The following is a 10882-nucleotide window of genomic DNA, read 5'->3' as shown; positions in this document are numbered from 1 at the left end:
CACAGGAAGTCTTCCATCCGTAGTGACGACACTTCCTGCTCTTCTTCACCAATGTTCCCATCATGCCTAGTGTCCTCTGACGGTGTCTCCAACAGTAAAGTCGGTGGCATTAGTGAAGAATCCTCTAACTAATTCACTTCAATCAAATTGTAAATGCAACTCTGAAGGAAAATATGTCTTTTATTGTGAAATAACTGGATGATTTTAAACAGATGTCCTTTTTCCACCCATTTCTTCGGGAACTCAGCCCTTTGTGATGTCACACAACTCTCCTAGGTTAACAACAGCAAAAACTGTGACCAACCACCTTCCAAACACACAAAAGGTGAAACAAAGCACCAGTTTCAGAAGGAAGCCAGTATGTGTTTTGGTTTTTTTTGGCAGGAGGCTGGAAACACAGGGCTAAATGTGGCGATTTCGCGTTTGTTTATTCTGTAATAGCCATCACGCCGAGCCGCCTCACTCAAGTATGGGACTCATTTTGATTGGCCGCGTCGTGCAGAAATGCCTACACGAGCAACATTCCACGAGACTCAGCTCACGTTTCAGCTCAAACAACTTCCTTTACAACACAAACCAGACAAATATTCCCCTTTGTGAGGCAGTTTGACTTGGTCTTTAGGGGTGGATCAGGTGTTTGGGCCCTGAACGTCCAGGCCAGAGCACCACGTGAGTCACTCAGGCTGCCGGTCAAACCCGACAGTTTGACCTCCGGCGTTCCTCTGATTTCAGCCACGATGGCTCGCTCAGAGTGAGGCAGGAGGGGGGGGGAAAAAACACTCAGCCGCGACCGAGAAAAACACGACAAAGCAAAAAAAAACACCTCCTGCGAGCTGCTCGACGCTAAAAAGCCGCACGTTTCCTGGCACGTGACCCCTCAGGTTGAGCAGCATCTGTTTCCTCCGGCAGTGGCGGAGGAGGTGGAGGAGGAGGAGGAGGAGACAACCTCCGAGGAGAGCAGCGTCTCAGCGGGCGCGCCTCTTTTTGTTTTTTTCAAATTAATAACGCAATTATTTGTGTGTGACCTCAGCGCATCTGACTCCAGCTCAGCTGCTGGAAACAAACAGTCGCTCCCTTCCCGCACAGCTGCCGCCGGCACACCGGCGAGATCCACCAAAGCGGCGGCCGCGACTCGTCCTGGGAGGCAGACAGACGATGACATCAGCACCAGCGCTTTAACCACCGCCCCCAACACCACCACCACCACCACCACCACCACCACCACAACCCCCTTCTCCTTACAGGAAGTGTTTGCTTTCGGGTTGCTGTACCGGGGCCAAGTGCAGCGCAGATGGTCCTGACGCAACGTAGGTCACACGATACAGATAATTGGGGGGGGGGGGATGGCAAAAATGTGATACAGTAAGAGGGGTGGGGGGTGGGGGGGGCAGGGAATGTGGGGTTGGGGGAGGTTGGAGAGGGGTTGCATGGTTGTTCTTGCCCGAGTTGTAAACAAGGCCTCCGTATCATCAGGCCTCGAGGAGGAGGAGGAGGAGGAGGAAGAGGGACTGTTAAAAGTGAACTCGCTCTGCCTGCCTGCCTGCATGTGTGCGTGTGTGCATGCATGTGCACGTTGTGTTGTGTATTTCACAATGATCTGCTGGCCGAGGCTGAGAGAGAGCGAGCGAGCAAGAGAGAGAGAGAGAGAGAGAGAGAGGGGAAGATAAGAGCTGACTGTGAGAAACCGCAGATCTCACACCCACTCACTCAGAAGGAGCACAGAGGAACACACAGGAACATGCACGTACACACACACACACACACACACAACTCACATACAAAAACAAAACCGAGGCAAACGTGCACACATGCCGCGGCTCGTCGCGCACATCTGAGCGCCGCGCCGCTCGAGGACAGGCACGTTCGGAACGGTCGACGGCCGCCGGCTCGGCTTCCCTCTGGGATCTTCCTCCGATGATTGAGGGGTTTTTCTTTGTTGTTCCTTCAGCTCACTGGGAAAAATACAAAATCGTCGCGAGAGACGGTTCTCGGAATGCTGCTCCCGTCTCTGAAGGCGAGACCGGGTGCGAGGATGAAGCCCGGGCCTGAAAAGCTGAGTGGCGGAGCCTCACCTGGCCGACCTGCTGCGACATGCGCTCGCACAGGTAGGCAGGAAAAACAGATTAGCGGCGAAGGCTGACACAAAGGCCTTTCCTGGCAATGCGGGTGTCAGGGTTTTGCTAAAGCAACAACCGTGAACTCGGTCTGCACGAACTCAGTGTGCCATTTTCAATTTGAGAATTAGTAGGGTGTAGAGCAGTCATTGACTTTCACTGGGGGTCCAGAGTTTCAGGAGCAAACACCAAGACTTGTGACTTTTCAGGCTTAAGACAACTAGAACAAGTCAATAGTCAATATAGGTCTCTAAGTTTGCCTAGGGTCGGTCATGTGTTCACACTTATGGCATCATATCAGTAAACAACAAAAAAAAGACCCAAAAAAGAAAAGGACCAGGCTCGATGCTGATGACCGAGCGAACTATACTTTGCTTCACAGGAGAAAGAGAAAGCAACACAGAAAAGGATAGCAAGAGGGACGAACACTGAGCACTTACTTGATCCCTCAAGATCATACATGAAACGGTCCCCGGTGTGGCCAGCGGATCCCTGTTTGATCAATGGAATACCGTCTCTCCAGAAGCTGCAGAGGACCTGCAGGGAGTCGGTTTGTTTTGGTGTCCCTGAAAGACAAAATGATAACTAGTGGTGAAAATATATTTATATATATACTTTTAAAGATTATTTTAGAAGTGCTGTCCCTGCACAAGGTTTAGCAATTGATTGATACATAAATAGTGAAACACAGTATTTGTTGTGAAAGTCTTCAAGGCCGTTTCCCCCAATGCTGATTTATTGCAGCCAGTTTAAAGACAATGTTAACAGCTGCTCGCTGTTGAACCTACAAATAATAATGTCAGTATTTTGACACTCACCCTACCGTCATCAGAAGTGAAGGGAGAGTTGACATCAAAGACAATGTACTGGCTGCCTAAATATTATTAAGACATTGACTTCTCACACAAACCTGGCTCATATTATCCCAATCATCCAACTGTATGCAACATGTGACATTCTTTTTTTCATTGGTGTAGCAGGCTCTTATTTTGTTTTCCAACACAGTGGTTTCCTGTTAGCTGGCTAACTTACACTGGCTAAAGTTCATAAAATATTGTGTTTGTCTCATAAGTGAACTGTTTCTAAACCGGTTTAGCGTGTGGCAGCAGTGGTTTTATGAGGGGTTTCCTTTTGCGGAGCACAAGTTTGAACACAACTCGGGGCCAACAGGAGGTGTGCCGTGTTGTTGACTGTTGTTCAAACTCGTTCAAGCACGTTTAAATCTTCTCTAGCACCGGAGGAACAAAAAAAACTCCTCGACCTGAATAATCTGCAACTGATTTGTAACTTTACGAGAAAGGCTTGACTTTCGCTCCCCCCCCAAGGCTCTGACTCTGATTGCCTGGATCAACATCCTTCCAGACGCTCCTAAATAACAGCTCCAAGGCTTCGCTCTCAGGCGGCGACTAACTCATCTGGGCTTTTTTGCAGCGCGCGACTCGGCCGTCTTTGTTATGGGAGAGCGCGAAATAGCAGGCGAGGAGGGGAGCGCGGCGTGCGAGGGGCCCAGAGGAAGGCCGAAACACAATGCGAGTCAAAGGAGATCTCCATAAATCACAGCCACTAACCGATTCCCCACCTGTGTCCGCCGTCTTCCCAGAAACACAGAGTCACACACAAACAGCTGCCCGGCACTGGAAAATCGTCCCCAGCCGGGAAAACCAGAAATAAGATCACACAATCAAGGGTTTTGGTTACCAAAGGCCAGCAATGTGTAGAACAAACTACCCCTTTGAGGTGCAAATTGTTGTTTTGGCGCAGGATTCTGCTGCGTCTCTCCGCACAGCGGCGTGCGCACACACAGCTGTGCAAATGCACGCTCTTTTTACACACACGCACGCACACGTACGCACAACCATTAATTTGATTAGAAGTCTCTCAACTATTTCCAGTTTTAAAGTCATGAAGGGACGATGCGGTCGCAGCCAAACCGAAGAGCCTGACATGAATTAGCACCCCCGCCCCCTCACCTCCCATTCCCCTCGCCCCTGTACGCCCACACCTCCCGCCTGAGTCATCAGGCATCAGCCGTCGAAAAGGGATGGCGTGTTTCTCGCCCGCGCGTTTGCGCTTCACGTACGTACGGGTCCGCCACGTATGTACGTGAGCGTGCAATGGGAAAAAAAACCCAAAAACTTTTAAAAAGGAACACTCAATGTGCACAAGCATGTGCGTGCGCTGGGGTGGGGGTTGGGGGTTGTTTACTCGGGCAGCCTCCTCGCTGAGAGTCTCCTGGCCCGGTCCCACTTCCTGCCGCTGCGCCTGGAGCAGCGGCCCGTCTCGTCGGCCACCTCGGCCTGACAGCGAGACCACATGCTCCAAGACTTATTGGCCTACTTAAGAAGAACTCTGGGGGGACTCGGGGCGGTCGAGGGGCTTGGGGGATTGGGGGGGGAGGAGTGAATGCCTGTTCTGGGTGGGTCCCGGCCGGGTTTTGAAGAGAGATTGGGGGTCCAGGAGGGGTGGGATGTCTGATTTCCCTCCCCCCCCCCCTCTCTCTCTCTGTTTTTTTTTTTTTTTTTCAATAAAGAACACTACCTCCTCCCTCCATTTTTTTTTCTCTCTCCCCCTCCCTCTGCTTTTCCCTCTGAGTGCTTACAGCTGCGGGGACGGCTGATGAAGGGGAGGGTGGGCAGGGGGTGGGCTTGGTGGAACAGGCCGGCCATAGAGAGCGAGCGGCCCTTCATGAAGTCACATCTGGACGTTTCCCAGGGAACTGGAAAGGAACCCGGGCGGGTGAGGGGTTGGGAGGGGTTGGGCGGGGGGAGGGGCGCTTAATGAAAGTCTTAAGTTATGTAATTGAGTTCTTCCTTGAAACATCGCCTCCGTCGGCGGCGCCGTCATATGGTCCTACGGTCGCTCGTGTACATCATGCGGCCGACACAGACTCCCCCCCCCTTCAACCTCCCCCTCCCCCCCCTGCCGACTGATTCGGCTGGTCGTGGCGGGGCCCCAGGCCCGTACATGCGGCCCGCGCGAGGGAGCGACTGTGGAATAACAAACAGGGTTTGGCCGTTTGACTGCGGCCAGCAGGAAAAACACCGGAGATTTATGAACAATAAAGGCTCAGCGTGATTAAAAGCGGTTGTATTATTCTTTTTTTTTTTTGAACCGGGTTCAAAGTGTAAAAGCGTCGTCACGTGATTCCGAGCCTTCGTGCTTTATGGCAAACACATGTCGGCTGGTGTGTTGTTATGTTTCACAGCAGCAGCAGCAGCAGCAGCAGCAGCAGCAGCAGCAGCGGCAGCAGCAGGCGATGGGTCAGGGTGCTGAGGAGGCCGTAAAACAAGTCACCCGCTCGCTTGTGGGCAGAAGGTTCAGGAAAAGGGATATTACAGCCCGATGGTGATTAACGGCCAGGCGGGAAGGCGGCGTGACGGTCGGCAAAGGGTGCGGACAAGCATGCCGTCGCATTTCAGAGGAAGCGACAGGTGGAGGGGATTCGCCACAGCAGGCGCCCCATTGGTCGGAAACGCCCCCTCGTCCCCCCCCTTTCTGTGAAACACGACGGCCGTGAGCTTCAACCATTTGTGATTTCTTCTTCCAAACAGGCCTCCAATGATAATTCCGAAATAACACCGATGAGTAGAAACCATTTTTAAGTTGGGAGATGCAGATATTTGCTTTTTTTTCCTCCAACCAGCAGTGGCTGATGCGTGAAAATTTGGAAAAAAAAAACCTCTGATTAGCAGAAGCTCTTTTTTTCCCCAGTAGTTGTGTCCAAACCGAGAATCTGGACGTTGTTGGAGGAAAAAAAGCAAAAATCTGCCTTTGAGAAGCAGATTTTCGCTTTTTTTTCCGCAGACGGGGCAAATATTTGCCTTTTTCCTCCGACCATCAGTTACTGCCCCACGATAATTGGGAAGTAACTCTGATGAGCAGAAATCATCTTTCTGCAAACAAAGTGCGTTGGCGTCGTTGAAGGAAAAAAAAGAAGAAGAAAAATACCTGCGTCTCAAAGGGTCCCAACACTGAGAATTTATCCATCCCCAATCAAGATGGATGAAATCTCAATGCTGAGACCCATCCACACTACAGTGGTTGGCACTGTTGCCTCACAGCGAGAGGTCTGTGATTCTCCCTGTGTCAAAGCGAGGGCTTCTCTCCAGCTTCTCTGCAGGTTCTCCCTGGTTCTCCTCCCACGGTCCCCAAAAGACGCAAACATCAGGCTGAGCTGAAACTCCAAACATTTCAACGCGTGCATCAGTGCGGATGCTTGTTTGTCTCTGTAACCTTGGCCTTGCCTTGACCCGGTGACTTTCTTCGAGATGGGCTCCAGCAGCTTCTCGACCACAGTGGCGATGAAGGACGGACGTCCAGCTGGGCGCAGCAGCTTGACCGAGACCTCCCTCATCAGCCCCGCTGATTTACGTTCCACGGCCGAAGAAGCAGAAGCTGCTCCTGAAATGAACACCTTGGCCAAACCTGCCGGCGTATAAAGTGTCAGCGTTTGGCACGGTGCCAAGCCCGCGGTCGCCGCCACCTCCGGCACCGTCACTGTCCACCAACCCGGGCTTTTTCAGCCCAGATCAGCACCGGTGATGGACGGCGGCGGGCGGGGGGGATACATTACCTGCCAATTAGACAGAGGGCGGAGGCGACGGAGAGGGAAATGCCGACCATATGGGAGGCTGTACGCGAGGGGCCACCTGACCCCAAGGGGCTCACAACTCTCACATCAACACTCCTCGCCAGATCGGGGGCCCCGTTTGAAGTCCTTACATAATGCTGTGAATGTCGGCCTTCTTCTTCTTCTTCTTCTTCTTCTTCTTCTTCTTCTTCTTCTTCGACTCTCTGCGAGTCTTTCCTCTTCTCCTTCTTCTTCTCCTGCACTCTCCCTGTGAATCTTTCCTCCCCCTCCCCTCCAACGCCCTCTGCACACCACTCCAAGACCACAACCACAAAAAAGACAGCCGGGCCAAGACAAACACCAGCCAGCATCGAATCAATTCTCGCACGGCCCCTGAGCGGGTCGGCTCGCAGTGGTGGAGGTTGCAGAGGGCGGCGGTGCCTCGCAGCGCCGTTGGCGCGCGTCCGCCCGACGCACATTTGTCACGTTACTAAGAAGTCGGTCAGGAGCACCAAGCATTCGTTTCTGCTTAAGTCGGACGGTGAATCACCAAACTGGCCCCGATTAAAAACATCCCCAACATCCCCTGAACGCCTCCCTGACTGGAAAGAACATCATTTAACCACTTTAACAAAAAGCCACTTCAACAGTCCAACAGAGTTTGGGTTCCCGTTTCCAATGAAATACGTTTTGAAGTAGTGCATGTATAAGACAATGATTTATTGTAGCAGGCATGTCTCTGCATTCAACCACACCAGACTGATCTAGTTGTCACTTTACAATTGTACTGAACTACAGATTAGTCAATCATCAATCATGAAGATCAATATTCAGGCCTAGTGGAGAAACAAGGCGGCCATTTTCTGATGAGTGGAGCCACTAGTAACGTAAACACACTGTTTACTCTCAGCGGAGCTAACTGTACATGAAAACATACACAATGCACTTCCCTTTTCCGTCCTTTTCTGAAAACGGATCTCTGCAAATGTTACACAATGGCCCTCGAAGGCATGTCCTGTTTGCTCGCCTTCTGATCCAACTGAAAATTTAATTTCCCCAAAATGTTTGAGCGCTTTTTCTTTAATGTGCATCCACGCTGACTCATTCTGGCTCAACGTTCGAAGCGGCTCTTGTCCAGTAGCAGCAGCGGCGGCGGCGGCTCCTCTGTGATGGAAATTCTGACTCACCAGCCGTGGGCCCGTTAACTCCACTGTACCTCCTCGCAGCTGGCTGCCAGTGTTGCTGGGGGAAGGCGGGAGGGGAGGAGGGCAGCGGCGTGGGAGTGGTGGGAGTCTAAAACACCTTCATTGTTTCAACACATTAAACATAATAGGGGTTGAAACAACAACGCGGGGAAAACGGCGTCCGGAGGGATAAATCTGCTGAGATACCTCACACAAACAAGGCCGAGAAGCCTTAAAAACCAAACAAATAAATAAAAAAACAAAACAAAAAAAAACGTCTCATTCCAACAGCTCCTGATCCGCAAATAAAACGAGAGGAGTGGGACCGATAAAGTATGGTTAGCGTAGCCGGACCCCTGGGAGAGCATGGCAAGCCTCTTATTAGACAGCTCCTCTGTGAGAAACCTCGGGTCTGATCTCATAAACCTCCCAACATCCGCTTTGTTAGCCGTCTTTTGTTTTTTGTTTTGTTTTGTTTGTTGTAGCCCAGAAGGGCTGAAAACTCAGAGACCCACCCATGACCGCCGCCGCCGCCGCTGCATAGCTAAATGCATAGCTAAATTTACGATGGAAAAAGCGGGCAGTGAAAAGGTGCTGAGCTGTTCTTAAGAGCGACAGCAGGGCCTTTTTTTTTTTTTTTTTCACGCCGCTGAAAGCCAAAAATCTCTCGTCGGTCCGACCTGCCCGAGTCTTGTCCCGAGTCGTCTGAACGGGGCCCCGGCCTGTGAAGTCACGCTCACCCAAAACAGGAACAGCTCAACACATCACAGTCCCCTAACCCTCCCAAATTCTGTGTGTGTGTGTGTGTGTGTGTGTGTGTGTGCACGTGTGTGTGTGCTTGTGTTTTAAATTCTGCGGTTTCGTATTAACGGTGGGGCTCCTGGAGCTGCAGAACTCGGAGTGAGGGGGGTTGGTGGGGTGGGGGGGCCTGGGGGGGGGGGGGTCGCTGTTCATTTCAACAGCCGTGAAACCAGAGCCGCGCACTAATCACCGAGGCACCGCCGCAGGGATTGGTGAAGTGATCCTTTCTTTTTCTTTTTTTTGCGAAACAGGAAGCGGCAGTGACAAAGGAAGTCGGAGAATTTAAAAAAAAAGAAGAAAAAAAACGAAGAGGCTGTGGTGCAACAGGCGTCTCAGAGAAGCGTTTAACCGTTTAATTGCTCCGAGTGAGTGCGACATGTCGAGACGTTCTGCGGAGTTGACTCGGCCTCGGGCCGTCACTCACGTCGCCGCCCAGGGACTTTGGAGGAAAATCAGTGTGCGCCAGCCGCACCCCTCCCCCAGCGCAGGATTGATTGATTGATGTCATTCTAGTGTCTGACGGCCCCACAGAACCTCCATCACACGGAGCACAGCTGCATAGAATAAAGTATTGAGGTGCATCTCAACTGCATGAACACAAATTCCACGCATTACACCTAAGTGCGCTTCTCCCCTGTTGCGTGCAATTTCTGTCCAACGCCAGTCGTCCGTCTGCTCCCTCTTCCTCTTCTCGGTCATCGTCTTCTACAATTTGATGGCAAATTGCAGGTGGCAGCGGCAGCGCAGACAGCGCCTTATCGCACATAATCCCGATGCACAGCCGTTTATTCTCCACACAACATCCGGCAATGTGTCATTAACGCGGCAAACACGTCGTTAAGTCGCTGCCGGAATGCCGCAGACCTGTACGCCGTGCTACCCCCGCCAACACCCCTCCCCCATCCCCCGAGCCCAACGCTAATAATAACAATGGCGAACTGAAAGTCAGAATGGGGAACGTCGTCGTGAGGCCATATTCTTGTTTTTTTCATTTTGTTTTTTTGTTTTTTTTTTATTAAAGAGGCCAGACCCTCTCCCGGCTCTCCGGCGCGGGATTCGGTTGCAGCACCTGTGTGTCCAGCGCTGCCGAGACCCCTGGGTGTCCAGGCCAACTTCCACGTCCGCCCTGATTATAGCAGCGGAACAATGTGGGCCATTGTGGCACAGCGAGCGCCGAGTCTCCGCAGCCCCCGCTCTCATTCGGCACACACACACACACACACACACACACACACACACACACACACTCGAACACACAAATGGTGGTGTAATAGACCGCAGAGTGGAGAGAACCACATGAAGGTAAAAATGTACGGCCTTTTTCCTGGAGCGAGCATTAAATATGGTGGATTGGGTCTCTGGTCCTCAGGCAGCCTGCCAGGACTTGAAACAGGCAGTTGAATTTATCATGTTTAGACACAGATATTCCGTCACACACGCGGGCGCGCGCATGCGCGCGTGCACACACCCTGCAGCAGACCTCAGGCCACAGGGGAAGAACAATCTGACATGCCACACAGCGAGGCTCCCTGCAATTAGACAGTCACTTTATCACACTACAAACTTCTCTCTTTCCATCCCTCTGCATGACTGTGTGTGTGTGTGTGTGTGTGTGTGTGTGCGCACAGGTTTCTCTCTCTCTCACACACACACACACACACACACACACACACACATGCACAAATACACACCCAAACAAACACACAAAGGTGTAATCACTCACAAACACACTGACTGCCAAACGCAAAACTGCTATTATCTGTCATTAGAGCCGCGCGCACGCGCACACGCACACACACGCCGCTTTGTAGGCCCACATTCTCCGTGCGCAAACACGCTCGGCGCTGGTCGCCTTTGAGCTCCGGCGAGGTGCACTTACACACACAGAACTCTTGCACAGCGGGTCATAAACGGCTATAAATAGAGACGTGTTGTGTTGGGTCTGTCCCTCCCGGGGCGGTTTGGGGGGCCGGGGGGATCCCCGCCGTAACCCCTAAGACCCATGACCTCTGACCCCTGGCCCCTGAGGGGTTCAGCGGACGTGCTGGGAGTCAATGATGTCCAGAGGCCTGGTGCTGATGGTTGGGGCGGCGTCGACTCTTGCACGCCGTCTATTTCCTGGAAAAAACACATCCGGGGTGTCCCTTTTTTTTTTAGAGAGTAGACGCTAGGACGCTGCGTCTGCACGCGTGTATACAAACACGGTGGCCCTC

At 52.1% G+C, this 10882-nt stretch overlaps 1 long non-coding RNA gene across 2 annotated transcripts in view; it reads right to left on the bottom strand.

Annotated features, from left to right (window-relative positions):
* Window positions 1-10882, bottom strand: part of LOC142886216 (uncharacterized) — a 119256-nt gene that overhangs the window by 60438 nt on the left and 47936 nt on the right. For both annotated transcript variants that reach the window (XR_012926392.1, XR_012926393.1), the window contains exon 3: window positions 2555-2680. This is a non-coding gene — a long non-coding RNA (uncharacterized LOC142886216). The remainder of the gene's footprint in view (window positions 1-2554; window positions 2681-10882) is intronic.

The sequence above is a fragment of the Nelusetta ayraudi genome, unplaced genomic scaffold, assembly GCF_046127955.1.
Source record: "Nelusetta ayraudi isolate G7.1 ecotype Tasmania unplaced genomic scaffold, CSIRO-AGI_Nayr_v1 ptg000015l, whole genome shotgun sequence".
Lineage (NCBI taxonomy): Eukaryota > Metazoa > Chordata > Actinopteri > Tetraodontiformes > Monacanthidae > Nelusetta > Nelusetta ayraudi.
This window is presented reverse-complemented; position numbering and strand designations above follow the sequence as displayed.